The sequence below is a fragment of the Eretmochelys imbricata genome, chromosome 4 (assembly GCF_965152235.1).
Source record: "Eretmochelys imbricata isolate rEreImb1 chromosome 4, rEreImb1.hap1, whole genome shotgun sequence".
NCBI classification, from domain to species: Eukaryota; Metazoa; Chordata; order Testudines; family Cheloniidae; genus Eretmochelys; species Eretmochelys imbricata.
Genome location: NC_135575.1, coordinates 74,990,375 through 75,005,763, shown reverse-complemented (window position 1 = coordinate 75,005,763; position 15,389 = coordinate 74,990,375). Strand labels below are relative to the sequence as shown.

The window sequence follows — 15,389 nt, the reverse complement described above, 5'->3', positions numbered from 1 at the left end:
AGCTGTAGAAGTACAACAATTGATATATTCTGTACTATTCTGTCTGTTTAGCCTGACTGTGTATGCATCACATAACAGCACATTTGGAATATATTTTCTTCTAATTAGAAATAAACAATAGAAGTGAAAACACCTCCTACAGTTTTGCCTCACCGTAAATAAATTACTGAAAATACTACAATCGGGAAAATAATCCACTGCCTATGATGAAACACTTCAGTTTGTCATGTTCATTCCTGCTCTGAATAAATTCAGTAACTATTTGGCAGGGAAAGGAGGAGGGAAAAGCTTGGTCTCCAATACTTAGCACTTTTGACATGTTGCATTCAGGGCCGTCTCTAGGGAGGATGAGAGGCCCGGGACAAATCAGCCTCCGCTGACTTGAGGGCTCCACTCTGCATCAGCAGCTGGGCCGGTGGGACGGATCCAGCATGGTGCTGGGCCACCTGCTGCTGCTGGCAGTTGCCGGTGCCTACCCTGGGGCTATCGTTGGCCATAGCGCCACGGCGGCTCAGGGCTCCGGTCAGGTCGGGGGACTTGCTGCACCGAAACGCGGGTGGCCGAGCCGGGTGCTGTCTCCCGCTAACTGCCAACAACAGGGTAGTTGCGGAAGTGACAGATTCATCTTCCAGGACCAACTGTGCCGGCCACCCACACCGGCCAATTTGCCCTATCCAAGGGACAGCTCTGGCTGCATTTACTGATGCTAGTGGATACAAGCTAATGCACATCAAAAATGACTCTATAAGATTCTGATTGTTTGTCTTTGTTATGCTGCGGAATTTGGAATTATTTTGGAATGCTGTTGTTCCCAATAGTCTCCATGGACTTTGGATCAGGCCCTATATTATTATAGATAGTAGGAAATTTGCCATCAACCAAGATTTCTTTGTTTTGGTCTTATGCAGGTATCAAGGTGGTGGGAGGGGGATAGCTCAGTGGTTTGAGCATTGGCCTGCTAAACCCAGGGTTGTGAGTTGAATCCTTGAGGGGACCATTTAGGTATCTGGGGCAGAAATTGCGGATTAGTCCTGCTTTGAGCAGGGGGTTGGACTAGATGACCTCCTGAGGTCCCTTCCAACCCTGATATTCTATGAAAAAGGCCTATTATTCAGCAGTGATCTCAATCTAAGGATGCTTCCTATTGTTTGAAGAAGCCTACACTGGCCATATACAGGCTGGGTAATTGCATGTACAATGGGGCACTTAGATGCACAGTTCTTCTTTAAGTTCCATTAGCAAGGGAATAAAATTTGCAGAACCACATTCTCCAGTACATATCTCCTTTAAGCAATCCCTCACCAGGCTTCTATAACAACGGATATATGGATATTTCCATTCTAAACCACTTTTGGGGGTTTATGATATAGCCTTTACAGTTTGCTTTGGGCATGTAGGATTTTAATCTGAAGAATAGTGCTTTACCAGATGTGGTATAAAAAGAGCATTTTTTCTTTATTCCTTATGCTCTACGGGGAAAAAAACAGGGACTTCTGAAAAATGATTTTTTTCAGGGGTCTTTTTCCTTTGAACCTCTGTTTCTTGGTAACTAGGGCAGCTGAATTAACATTGGAATACTGGCTACAACAAGTCCTGATCTTTTTATTTTACCAATTTTTATGGTGGAGAATGCTCTTAGCATTTAACAGCACTACTATCTCGGTTTTGTAACCATACAGCAGTCAGATGTCCATCTTGTTCTTCAACAAGTGTATTTTGTAGCACAGATACAGCGATAGCAGAAGCATTAACAGCAAAAGCATATCCTTTCCACTGAGCTTCGGCTGGATATAAACATCATTCCTGGCTTTTAGGCACTAAGCCCCACCAGTATTGTCACAATTCAGTGTGGCAAATATGCAGTACCACCTTGTACCACTAGGAGACTCTTGGTGGACTGTGGAGGCTGCACTACACCTGACGACACCAGAGTCCTTCCTACCCTACAGCACAAGCATCAGAGAGATGAGAGAGAGAGCAGGAAATTCAGGTGTGTGGCACTAGCCCCACTTAAGCAGAGTAAACAGCTGTCTCCACATGCTCTCTGCTGCCTCTGTTTCTGCCTTTGCAGACCCACAGGCTGGAGCTGGGGACTTCTGAGCCTCAGTGTAAGAAAAGAAGAATTGACTCTGGGGATGAGATGTCTAACCTGGAGGGGTATGAGTTGGGATGAGTGTTTTCTAAGCTTGAGACCATTCAGGTTGAGGGGGTAGTTCTGAGCTATGAAGAGGTTAGATAGGAAAAGGAGAGGAATTGGCTTGTAGGTGTTTCTGAGCAGATGGAGTTTGAGTTGGAGCAGTACTGAACTAGCAAGAGAATGGGTTGAGTGCAGGAGGTAACAGTCAAATAGTGAATGACGATGTGGGCAAACTGTGTGTGTGTGTGTGTGTGTGTGTGTGTGTGTGTGTGTGTGTGTGTGTTGGGGGAGGAGGAGATGGTGGGATAAGATCTAGATTGGAGGGAGAGAGACTGGTGCTAGGAGAGGATAATAAAAAGGATGGAAGAAGGATACATACTGCTTTCTCCTTGACTGTAAAGTGTCCCAGTTTTTGAAATTCTGAAAGAGGTGGAAAGAAGCTGCCTCCTTCCCCCTGACTTTGCAGACTGTCCCAATTTTTCACTTTGAAAGTATGATCAGCCTCCATTCATAGAAGCAGGGATGTGTGTAGATTACTACCTACATCCCTAGCACTTATCTTGGGCACCAGCTGACACTAATCACACCCCTGGCAATACTCTCTTTACCTGCTCAAGAAGTACACGCTTATGATTTGTCAGCAAACCACCTGGATTCAGCATCATGACTCCTAAATTCAAAGTTATCCTTGAAACATTTTGTTTCCCCTTGTAAGACCCTTTAAAGTGTATATTTACCCCACTCCTTCCTTGGCTTTTAGGAGCTCTCTTCATAGTTATTCTTTGAGCATAAGAATACAGGAAAAGGTAACAATACCTAAGAACAAAGGCACAGATGTGCCTTACAGCAGCATAAGAGAATTTTTAAAGGGTTCTGAGCCAGTTTTCTCTTTGTAGTAGTTTTAATCACCCTATAGCATTAAGAAATTAAACAGCTTTAATGCTGTTGAGAATTGCAAATTTCCATGGTAAATCAAGCCAAAGTTAGTTGGTACAGTGCTTCTGTGAAATTCTGAAAATTTACCACAACTCAACGATCACTTCACCCCCCACCTCCACCTAGAAATCTAGTTAAACTTACTGTGATTTTTTTGTATGAAAACAAAGGAACCCCAGTCTAGGATCTGGGTCCCATTGTTAGGTACTGTACAGACAAGTAGTAAGATGACAGCCCTGGCCTCAGGGTGCCCACAACCTACATTTCAGACAGGATGAAGTAGACACATGATGAGGATAACATTAAAGATGACAGGTTTCAGAGTAGCAGCCGTGCTAGTCTGTATTCGCAAAAAGAAAAGGAGTACTTGTGGCACCTTAGAGACTAACACATTTATTTGAGCATAAGCTTTCGTGAGCTACAGCTCACTTCATCGTAACAATAAGATAAACAGAACAGCTGTTAGGTGGACTAACAATTTCTATTTGAGGACAATGTAGAATGAATTTAATTGGCACAACTGCACTAGCAAGCAGCGCAAGCAAATAAATCATTCACGAGTCTTACCATCACAGGGAAGAAAGGAAAAGATAGAAAGGGCAGTTGGGATTTGGAATAAGAGCGGAAGAAAAAGGCATTCTTCCTTGTCCTCTGCAGGATCCTGCTTTAATTCCTCTGAGTTTAAACAACACTTCTTCTTTTGATTAACCCTGAAATTGTTTCTTGCCTTGGTTAAGTACAAATGGACACCCAGTACAAAAGGACTTCATTCTATTCCCCATGTTTTGGTAAACCAGGGTTTCCCAAGCTTTTAAGAGTTGCGCCTCTCTTCAGGAAAATGAAGCCAAATCACATGCTCTCTGCAATGCTGCCATGCATTGTCAGTGGCCTAACATCGGAATTTATCCACCTTCCATCCCCCCACATCCTCCAAAAAAACACAACACCCCAACAAAACCAAACTCAAACACTTTGGGAAATGCTGATGCTTCAGTGTAGTTTACACTGACAGGTGGGGTTCTCCCACCAGCATAGGCAATCCACCTCCCAGAGGCAGTAGCTAGGTCAATGGAAGAATTCTTCTGTTGACTTAGGTGCTGTCTACATGGGGACTTGGGTTGGCTTAACTATGCTACTCGGGGGTATAGAGTTTTCACACCCGCGAGCAACATAATTACACTGACCTAATTTTTTTAGTGTAGACCAGGCCTAGGTCAACAGAAGAATTCTTCTGACAATCTAGCACTGTCTACACCAGGGTTAGGTTGGCACTGCTATGTCTCTCAATCCTCACCCCTGCCAATGTAAGTTCCCAGTGTAGACCAGCCCTAAGGTATTTCTCCTTTCTTACCGCATTTGCTAAGCAGTGAAAATGTTGGGGTTTATAGTATCTTCATTGACATCTGAGTTAGCAACCATTGAAATGAAATCCCAGAGCTATGGTTTTAGGCTCCCTGCAAACTCATTCAAGCATCTCTGCGTCAGTTGTGCTCTTCATATTTTGAAAGGTTTTTTGCACAAACATAACAGCCAGAGACTTAAAGTGAAAGCTGAGACTGGAGAGATCTCGATGGGCCATCCTCCTAACTAGCCCTTCATGTCTACCAGGGAGCATATCCCACACTTTGGGAAACACTGTGTTAAATAACTCAGCACATCTTTGAATGTCAGGATCCAGTCTTCCTAAGTTGGGCTTATTCAAAAGGATAAAGCTATTTTTGTCCTGTGACCTAGTCGTTTTATTAGGTTTATAGTATGGCACCAGGAGCACAAAAGAGTTGACTATACAAATGTGTACTATTTACATAGTATTCTAAGTATAGCTTTACTTAGATTTGTACCTACAGAGTCATCCTACTTACTCAGAAAGTAAAAGTACTGGATGTCAGAGAATACTCATTTTTAAAGAGATCAGTTTGACTGATGCCATCAAAACACCAGAGCTCTTTCAAAAATTCAAGAAAATTAGTGATTACTAAAGACATGTAAAGTGTCTAGACTGAGTAACCCCTGAGCAAATTAGGAAATTAAATCCATATAAGCAACATTCTAATCCTAAACATTGATACAGAAGAAGAGAGTATCAATAACTACATCTAATACATGTCTAATTTTGAGATTTTACAAAGATGAAAGATTTGGTACATAATCCATAATCTCTTTACTACAAAAGCTGCCCGCAGAACCCAGTTTCAACAATCTACTATAATATGGTTTAGAGAAGGAAGATTTCTCAAAATAAAAAAAATCGGGTTCACAGATAACAACACTCCTCAAGTTAAATCAATATGTAAGTGCTTCCATACTACACTTCCATTTCAAATGTATGTCTCAGGACACTCGATTCCAGTCCTGCCAATCTCAGACACATAATGAGACCTAACACAACAGATGGCCCCTCTGGGCCACTGCCCCAATATTTTCTAAGGTTATATAAATGCTAAATATAAAATCTTGATGGTCAGTCCCCGACATATAAGCAACCAATGCACTTCTCAGAGTGTTGGCAAGACCCTTGGAAAAAATCATGCTGCTGTTTTTGCAAGAGCAGCACTTTGCAGTTTGTTTTCAAGAGTTGCCCCCACATAAAACACCTCACAACCTAGTGGTCATGAAGGTCAGTGCCCAGAAGAAAGGCAAAACTGTGAAAGCCCCTTTGGCTAAGGATCATTGAAAACTAGATAGTACAAGCATTTGAGAATATGCTGTAGGAAATAACCCTGTCCTAGCAAGATCTCATCTAGTAGATCCGTTACTATTTTCTGTTACTAATTTCTATGAGCTTTGGCTTTGAACATCACATTTATCCATAATATCAAAATAAACTGCCCCTTTACCACAGAATTCCAGTTTGAGTTTCCCTTCATAGTGAAAGGGTGGGGGGTGGGATGGGGGAGGGGGAATCTGATTTTTACCACACACATCTCAATTTAATTTTTATCACCAGCCTGATAAGACTATTCTATTGCTGTAGATATCATCTTCCAAGAAAGTCTCCTGTATACACATGCCCTCTGCATTATCCATGTACATTGAGAAGCCAGTAAGCTGCATCTCCAAACACACACACACATCCTTCAGTGTCAAGGCAACACCATAATTTTGGGAGAAATTCTCTAAAGAAATTCCAATGTGATGCGCAAAATAGAAAACAAAATGAAATGAAAGGCCTTTATATCTCCCAGAGACAACACATTCAGGCCATTTATTGCCAGCAGAATCAGTTCAAGCAAGCTTGCCATGGCAATAAAACACTGAGGTAGGATGGCTTCATTTATATGCGGCAATATTACATAAATTTCACTTTCAGAGGCAGGCATGAGAGAGTATTTAAATTCTTCACTGAGCAATAAATGGGGCACCTCAGATGTAAAAAAAGTCAGCACTCCTGTCACTAAAAATAGGGGGAAATATGCCTAATTTGTCATTTAAAAAGAAAAGATATCATTCTTTCTTTCACAGTGTTGATTAAATGAGGTAATAAATCATATGTCTGATACATGCCAGGCATCTGCCAGGGCAGGAGCTGGCGCAGAAGGTGACAAATAAAGAGTCGTGCAGGAGCAAGAGTTTTATAGGCTGTCACTAGTATGACAAGTGATGATAAAGGGCAGCATTATGTCTGCACTGCTGATAGTCTATAAACAAATTCGCTATTGTAATTCTTTTGTGTGGGTTCTTTATCTTCATTTAAAGCCTGGAGGAGTTTTTCTAAAAGAGCAGTGAAGAGAAAATTGTTTCGTCCTAGTAATTAAAGGTCTGCTCAAGTAGAATACCCAATTGTTAATTCAGTGTTCAAAAGTATACACTTTGAATTGATAGGGATGACAGAGAAGGAACTTGTTTTTTTAAATGGAATTGTTGTTCTTCCCTCTTCTTTGTGTGGCTAAAAGGTGTAATGTTTCTTACTGATTCCTCCTGGTGGCAGAAGTGCTAGGTGAGCACTTCTTCACCTAGACCCCCTAAGTTTCCCAGGAAGAGCATGGAGAGATTTTAGAAAAGACATCAAAGCCACAGATCTTACAGAGCCAGAGATTGATTACATTCTTCTTTCCCAGACTCAGGGACTAGTGCGGCTACAGTGCAGACATATGGTGAGGCCAAGAAAAGAGGAAGTTACTTACCTTGTGCACTTCAAGATGTGTCCCCCTAGGAGTGCTCCACTGTAGGAGTGCTTGTGTCCGTGTGCTTCTGATCGTGTGCTTCTGATCAGAGAACTTTGGTAGCAGTGTCCGTTTGGCCCGCACATGCACTGTCCCCCCACCTTGTGCTCTGCCATGAGGCTAACTAGCACTGCACAGGTTACCCACGCTCAGTTCCTTCTCTACTGAAGAGTCATTGACATGAACTCCAAAGTAGAGGGGAGGAGGGTGGGTCGTGGAGCACCCATAGGGACACTCGTCTCAAAGAGCCATTGTTACTGCACAAAGTAACTCCCTCTTGTTCTTTGAGTAGTGCCCCTATGGGTGCTCCACTGTAGATGACTCCCAAGCCGTGTTCCCAATGGAGGTCTGGGGCTTTGGAGTCGAGTCTGTTATGGATGATAATACTGAGGTGCCAAAGTTGACGTTGGAAGTCGAGTCACCTGTAACCACATAGTGTTCTGTAAAGGTATGTACAGATGCCCAGGTGGCTGCTCTGCAGATTTCCAAAATAGGGACATTCTTGACGAAGGCAACTAAGGCGGAAATTGACCTTATGAAGTGTGTATGGATTTCAGATGGAAGAATGACTCTGCGAATCTCGTAGCAATGCAGTTCAAGAGTCTCTGTGCAGATATTTATGTACCTTTTGATTTGTCCGCAATGGAAAGAGAGAGCTTAGGAGAGTTTCTAAAGGTCTTTGTCCTGTCCAGGTAAAAGGCCAGAGCCCCTCTAACATCTAACGTGTGTAGAATAGCCTTCCTGTTATATCGGTGAGGCTTAGGGTAAAAAGCTGGGAGGTGAATCAGTTAATTTATGTGAAAAACCGAAGTCAACCTGGGGACGAACTTTGGGTGTAGAATGAGTGTAACCTTGTTCCAAAAGAATACTGTAGAATGGGTGTGTGCCTGACATCATTGCCACTATCTTCTCTATTCTCCTCACCGAGGTGACTGCCACCAGGAATGCGGTCTTCATTGACGTGTATGTGAGCGAACAAGGAGCCATAGGTTCAAAGGGTGGCCTAGTCAGGGTATTTAGTATTAAGTTTAGGTCCCATGTTAGGGTGGGATGTCTGGGTTGGGGGACAATGTTTATTATACCCTTGAGGAGTTGCTTTGTAGTTGGGTGCAAGAACACTGAGTATCCCCCTATTTGTTGATGGAAGGATGTTATGGCTGCTAGGTGTACTTTGAATAAACTAAGAAATAGTCCTGATTTCTTGACAGTCAGCCTGTAGTCTAGGATCATTGGGAGAGTAGCAGATGTCAGGGGAATTTGTCTAGAATTACACCAAACCTGAAACCTGGTCCACTTCTGCAGGTAAGTATGACTTTACTACACAGTAGGAAATCAGCTACACACTTCCTGTACCTCCTCAGAGCAGGATCTTTCTATGTGTTGGGACCATGAAGGAGCCAGGCCTTGAGCCACAGTATCCACAGGTTGTGGTTGAGCGTGCATCCTTGGCTGTGCAAGAGAGGTTGTGAAGAAGGATCAGTGGACACTTTGCCAGCTGTGACCGTCTTGGCCATTTGGGAGCAATCAGTATGACACTTGCTCTCTCTCTTTATTTTTAAACAGGACTTTTGATAATAGAGGGATTGGGAGAAAGGCATATAGCAGGCCCTTGTCCCACAAGAGAAGGAGAGTGTCCCCTAAGGAGTGTTGTCTGAGGCCTTCCAGGGAGCAGTAGAATGGACATTTCTTGTTCAGGTAAGTGGCGAATAAGTCTATAGTTGGTGTTCCCCACCATCTGAATATCTCATGAAGTACTGCTGAGTTCATCTCCCATTTGTGGTTGTGTGGGAACTTGAGACTGTCCACTGTCGTGTTCTGTACTCCTGGAAGCTAGACTGCTAATATTGTGACACAGTGAGAAATGCACTAGTTCCACAGCTTTAGTGCTTCTGCACAGAGGGAGTGAGATCCGCCCTGCTCCCAGACGATTTATGTAGTACATGCATGCTGTGTTGTCTGCGATGACTCGTGTGTGTACCTCTGATTAACGGAAATGAGCACAAGCATTCCTGACTGCTCTGAGTTTGAGGAGGTTGATGTGAAGAGACATCTCCATGAGGTTGCTGAGATGTGCACCCCACGCCTTGAGGGATGCATCAATGGTGAGAAATAATGATGGGAAAGGTTGTGAGAAGGACATCGCCAGGCAGACATTTGCTGGGTCTTTCACCAGTCCAGGGAGTGTTTGACTTTGGTGGGCCATGAGAAAGGTTTGTCTAGTCTGTCTCTGTCTGGCCTGTAAACCAAGCTGAACCATGTCTGGAGCTACCTCACATAAAGCTTAGCATGAGTTATCATGGACATGCCCGCAACCATGTGCCCCAGAAGTTAAAGGCAGTGATATTTGTACGGACTCTGAGCGTGGACAAGTTGTGAACCTGTGCTGTGGAAGGAGCGCCCTTGCCTGTAATGAGTCAAGATCAGCTCCTATGAACTCTAGGTAGTGTACAGGGGTTAACATTGATTTTTGGAAGTTGATCTGTAGGCCCAGCTCCACGAACAAGTCCACAGTAGTTTGGGTAGCCCAAAGGGCCTCAATGAATGACCAGACTCTGAGGAGACAATTTTCCAGGCATGGGGTAGATCATGATCCCCTGGGAACATAGGTGAGCTGCCATGTCAGAGAGGACCTTGGAGAATACTCTTGGAACTGATGAGATGCCAAAGGGGAGTACTCTATACTCGTTAAATCTGGGGAGTTGCTGTGGAAGTAAGCATCCTGCAGGTCGAGGGCCGAGAACCAATCTTCCTGTTCCAAAGATGGAATAATCATTGCTAGTGTGACCATTTTGAATTTTTGAGCTCTGATAAACTTATTCAGTGCTCCAAGGTCTAGCATGGGACTCCAACTTCCCTTCTTCTTGGGCATCAGGAAATAATGAGAGTAAAAACCTATGCCTCATAGATGCAGAGGCGCAAGTTCTATGGCTCCTAAGCAGAGAAGGTGATCTATTTCTTGTTGCAACAGACTCTCGTGAGAAGGGTCCCTGAAGAGGGAGGGGGAAGGACGTTGATGGGGAGGAAGGTGAAGTACCCATTGGGTGGAGTACCCATTGCAGATGATTTCCAGAATCCATTTTTTGTATGTTATTCATTCCCAGTTGTTGTGGAACGAAGCAAAGCAGCACCCAAATGGATATGATGGGTTGATCAGCTGCAGTTGGTGTTGAGAGGAGTGGTCACTAAAGTGTCCCAACCAAGGTGTCAAAACTGATGTTTTGAGGTGAATGGTTGTGAAGAGGAAGACTGTGGGCCTGATGGTTTACATTTTGAAAACCTGGATTTTTTCCTTTGAGGCTCATAATAGCACTGAATTGGAGTGCTGGGATTTATGTGGAGGTTGAGAACTAAATTTTCTTTTTTGTCCAGGTATATAAATCCCTAATGACTGAAGAGTAGCTCTGGAAACTTTGAGTGTATGGAGGGATGTGTCAATCTTTTTGGCAAACAATTCGGTGTCCTTGAATGGAGGTCCTCTACAGTAGTCTTCACTTCCTTACGGAAGCCGAACAGGTGCAACCATGATGCTCACTGCATAACAGCTGTGCAGATAGATTGGGTTGCTGTGTCGACTGCATCAGGTGCTGACTGGAGTTCTGTGTTGGCCACCAGTTGTCCTTCATTAACAACGGCATGAAACTGTTCTTGGTGTGACTTTGGGAGCTGATCAATAAATGCGTTGAGCTTAGAGTAACTGATGTAATTGTATTTTGCTTACAGAGCCTGAGAATTTCCAATTCTAAATTGCAGCATAGCAGATGAATAGGTCTTTCTCCCACATAGGTCAAGGTGCTTCCAATCCCTGTCATAGCGGGTGGACTTCACCCGGTGTTGACAACCTTGGGAGTACAGTGCATCCACAACTATCAAACTAGGGAGGGGATGGGAAAAAAGAAATTCCATATCCTTACCCTGGATGTAATATTTTTTATTGGTCCATTTGAAGGGAGGCATGACCGATGCTGGAGTTTGCAAAATAAGCTTGGCTGAGTCCAGAAGGGCCTCGTTGCTGGGGAGAGCTATTCTGGAGGAAAAGGAAGTGTGTAAGATGTCCATGAGTTAATGATACGTGTCTTTCCTCTCAATAGGAATCTGCAAAGTGTCTGTCACCCGTTTTGCTAAATCTTGAAATAGCTTGAAGTTGTCTGCTAGAAACAGCAGAGAAGACATTACTGCCCTGTCTGGAGAGGAGGAAGAAATGTTGGTCTATGGTGTGACCTCCTCCTCAAATCCAACCAGTGGTGTTAGAACTAGGGGTGCTCCTGCTTGAAGCAATAACAACAAACATAAATACATGATTTCCATCATCGGCATGCACTGTGTAAAAATTGTTCTAGCATCCCTGAATCTGACCTCCTGTTCTTCCATGATTTTTTTGAGAGGTTCAGAGGCTCTGGATACCATGGCTGAGGGAGAGCACCTCAAAGGCTCACGGTGGGCCACGCTAGATGTTTGGTGTGGAGTCTGTATGCTGCCTTGGGATCCCAGTAGGGCTACTGGGGTGGTGTAAGGGGTCATGGTGGTTGGGCTCATGGCTGGCCATACCATGGTGGTTGAGGAGCAGGGGAAGGGTATGACTGAGGGGACCCAGATTGGTAGTGGGCACTATAAGGAGAGTGGGAGGAGTGATGGGAAACAACCTCCTCCTGTTTACTCTCCAATTCTCCACTAGAGGTGTACAATCCAGTACTGGTGGAGATTCCTGTGTCCGACGTAAACTCGGTACCAGGGCCACAGTACAGAGCAGGGGAGACTCTGGTATCTCAGCTACCGTAAGGTCCTTTGAGTGTCTGAACTCTTATGGTGCTGTCATACTCGGTACTGATGGTGGTTGTTGGTGCTGGGTCAATGGCATTGAGGGGATCAGATCTGGGACATACTGAGTGCTCTGAGGCTGGATGGCATGTTGTTGATGGTGCCGACGGTAATGCCTGTACTGGCAGCATCTTCCCAGAGGTAGTGCAGTCTCTATCCTTACCTTTCCTTGTCGGTACTGTTGCTTCGGTGCTGATGCCATCACATCCTTAGGTGCATCAATGGTATCTGTACACCAGAACCTCATGAGCTATGGGTACCGTGTTTGGATGGCCTTAGTGCCCTTGGAGCTCACGACATTGAATGTGCCAGAGATATTTTTTGACTAGCCTGGAGATCACTCTTAGGACTCATGACTCTCTTTTTTGAAGCCTTATGTGAGGGTTTCACAGCTGTTTTCTTCGACTCATAGACCTTAGATGTTGAGGACTTTGGGGAAGGTTCACACTATCTAGATGGGTCCAGGGACAGCTTGAGGGCTATCTCCATGAGGAAGAGTTTTAGTCTCAGTCCTTCTGAGATCTGGACTTTAATTGTTGGCAGAAACCACACTTTTGGGAAATGCAGCTTTCCCTGAGACAACAGATGCAGCAGGAACATCTGTCCGCTACTGGGTTGGCCTCTTTGCATGAGAGGAACCTCTTAAACCCCAGTGAATCGGGCATACTTTGCACTAGGGCAAACCCCAGACAAAGGGAAAAAAGGTTCATTTTTAAAAAAAAAAAAAAAAACTAGAGGAACTCCAAGGCTATGTCTACACTACAGCTTATGTCAGCAGAACTTATGTCATTCAGGGATGTGAATAAACCATCCCCATGAGCAACATAAGTTACAAGGATGTAAGTGCCGGTGTGAACAGTGCTATGTTGGTGGGAGATCTTCTCCCGCCACCATAGCTTCTGCTGCTTGTGGAGGTGGTTTTATTATGCCAAAGGGAGAGGTCCCATCAGCCATAGGGTGTCTTCACAGACATGCTGCAGCACTGTATGTGTAGACATGCCCTCAGACTAACTCTTTGAATTCCTATAGGAATAACAATCCGATAAACAGACTGCTAATGGCTCCGTCTCTTGCCGGGGTGGTTGAGAAGGAACTGAGGTAGGCTCATCTGCGCAGTGCTGGTTAGCCTTGCGGCAGAGCATGAGGTGGGGGGGGGGCAGTGCACATCCGAGCCTAACAGACACTGCTACCAAAGTTCTCTGATCAGCAGCGCAGGGACGCAAGCACACCTACAGTGGAGCACTCACAGGGACACTACTTGAAGAAGTAAAGGCCCTAGAGAGACACCTGGGAAATTAAGCCCCCTTGCTCTGCAGATTCTGGCTAGTCATACATATGGTATATTGTCTGTGATCTACTCAGCTTCTCCTCCAATCAAACCGCTGTCCAAGACAGCACAGCCAGCTCCCACATTTCCTGTCATGGTATTATTGACAATTGGGTCACCAGTGGACAACTCACCTGAGGGCAGCCACATGCTCGGAGGATTATTTAATGCTCCTCTGCACAACATTAGCTAAATCTGTTAATATGTTGATTTTATTTTAATTGGAAAAGTATAATTTGAACTAATTTGACATTCACTGGGTGTGTTAAATGGATGTTGAGCCAGGGAAAACCACTGTGTTGTAAAGTCGATGTTGCCATATATACACCACCTTCTCCGCCTCTGAACAGAGGAACATGTTGGGGGGCACACAGGGACATGACTGAGTGTGTGGTGCTCTGCTGATTTTGGGTCAGAAAATTAATCCCTTGGGGGACTGTTCCATTAGGTGTAAGTTAGAGCAGTCCTATGGCTCCTCTAACTTGAATATAGAACTGTTTCAGCCCTTGGCCAATCCTATGATCAGGAAGGCAGAAAGGTGCCTTGAAGACATCTTTTTCTCTTCCATTAGCTGCAGAGATTGTGAGCTCAGAGCAGTTAAAGACCGAGGTTCAATACACACAGTAAGGATTGCATACATTTACATAATTTATTGAGCTCTCATTACTGAAAAGAGAATTGGAATACTATGAAAACATAATACAACAGCTAAAATCCTGTTTCACAAACCAAAGTTAAATACAGAAATCAACAACTGTTCATTAAATTTTAAACCCTTTTAGAAAGGTTACATAGGGAATGTAAGCTGTTCTTCACTGAAAGTTTATTTCATGTCATCCCTGTAATGAGAAACCTTGCTATTTTGTACTACCCATTTCTGCTAATTGTGCTGACTGGCAGTCTTCTTTCATTGGTGTTCATGACTGACAGCAAAATATGTCCCCAAAAAGAAAGACAGTGATGAGAAGAGAAAGACTTGGAAAAATGGTTTTTGTTACAGTAACTTAGCAACATTCAAGCATATTATCCTTTAATATACACCCTTAGCCCTGTTTGTGTCTATGCTTAGGGAAAGTCTTTGAGAATCACTGGGAAAATCCTCTCACCTTCTTTACTTTAAGCTTGCCTCTACCTTTCACTGTATATTTCTTATTATGTATAGCAAACTACAAGTTCTCTTTCTAAAGAGAGATAGTATATAAACATAAAATACTCTTTAGTTCTGTTCATCCAGAAAGATCCAAAATTCCTTACTAACTACTGGTACACAGAGGAATCATTTTTCTCACCATAGCAATGGTAAATTGTGAAATGCAGCCACCTCTACTCAGAATGACGCACACAGGAACACTGCAAAACCACCTAGAACAGGAAGTTAAGAATAAACTAGCTGATAATTTTCTTTACAATTAAGCATAACAATTACCTTAATTAGATTATGGGCAGGAGACCAGGACTAAGCAGTGGTTGAAGCAGATTGGAACAGGAGGGGGAGTTCTCACCACATAAGCCAGGGAGAAAGGAGAACTGTGCTCCACTCTGTTCCAGTGGTGCTAGAACAATTTTTATTGTACGGGTGATGAAAGCGGGAAACGATGTATTTGGGTTTCTACTACTATTTCAAGCCTGGGAGTGTGGTAGCACCCCCTAGTTCCAGCACTGAGGCTCGGTGTCCCTCCATGTTTTAACTTCTGGGGCTAATACCCCCTGTGACACAGGCAAAACAGGTGCGAGCTCTGGCCAAGGCTGTAGGAGTCAGTTGAGCACTGACGGATTCATAGCTGGAAGCCAGATCAGCTCACCTGTATATTAGTATTGTTCAAGTTAGGTCTTGTTAGACTTGTAAGAATGTTTTAGGGTTTAGATTCTATAAAAGCTTGTAAGTTGCTGCATGCATTAATCTTACTTGTAATGTCTGAATCCCTAAAGGTAATACGAAAATTTTGCATTATAGCTGTAAAAATGCCTGCTCTGAACTTGTGAACTCAGACTGGAGGAGTGGTTCCCCCCA

The 15,389-nt window shown here is 43.8% G+C and overlaps 1 protein-coding gene across 1 annotated transcript in view; it reads right to left on the bottom strand.

The window, feature by feature from the left end:
* Positions 1-15,389, bottom strand: part of GALNTL6 (polypeptide N-acetylgalactosaminyltransferase like 6) — a 906,144-nt gene that overhangs the window by 128,577 nt on the left and 762,178 nt on the right. The gene's annotated exons all lie outside the window — the stretch shown is intronic.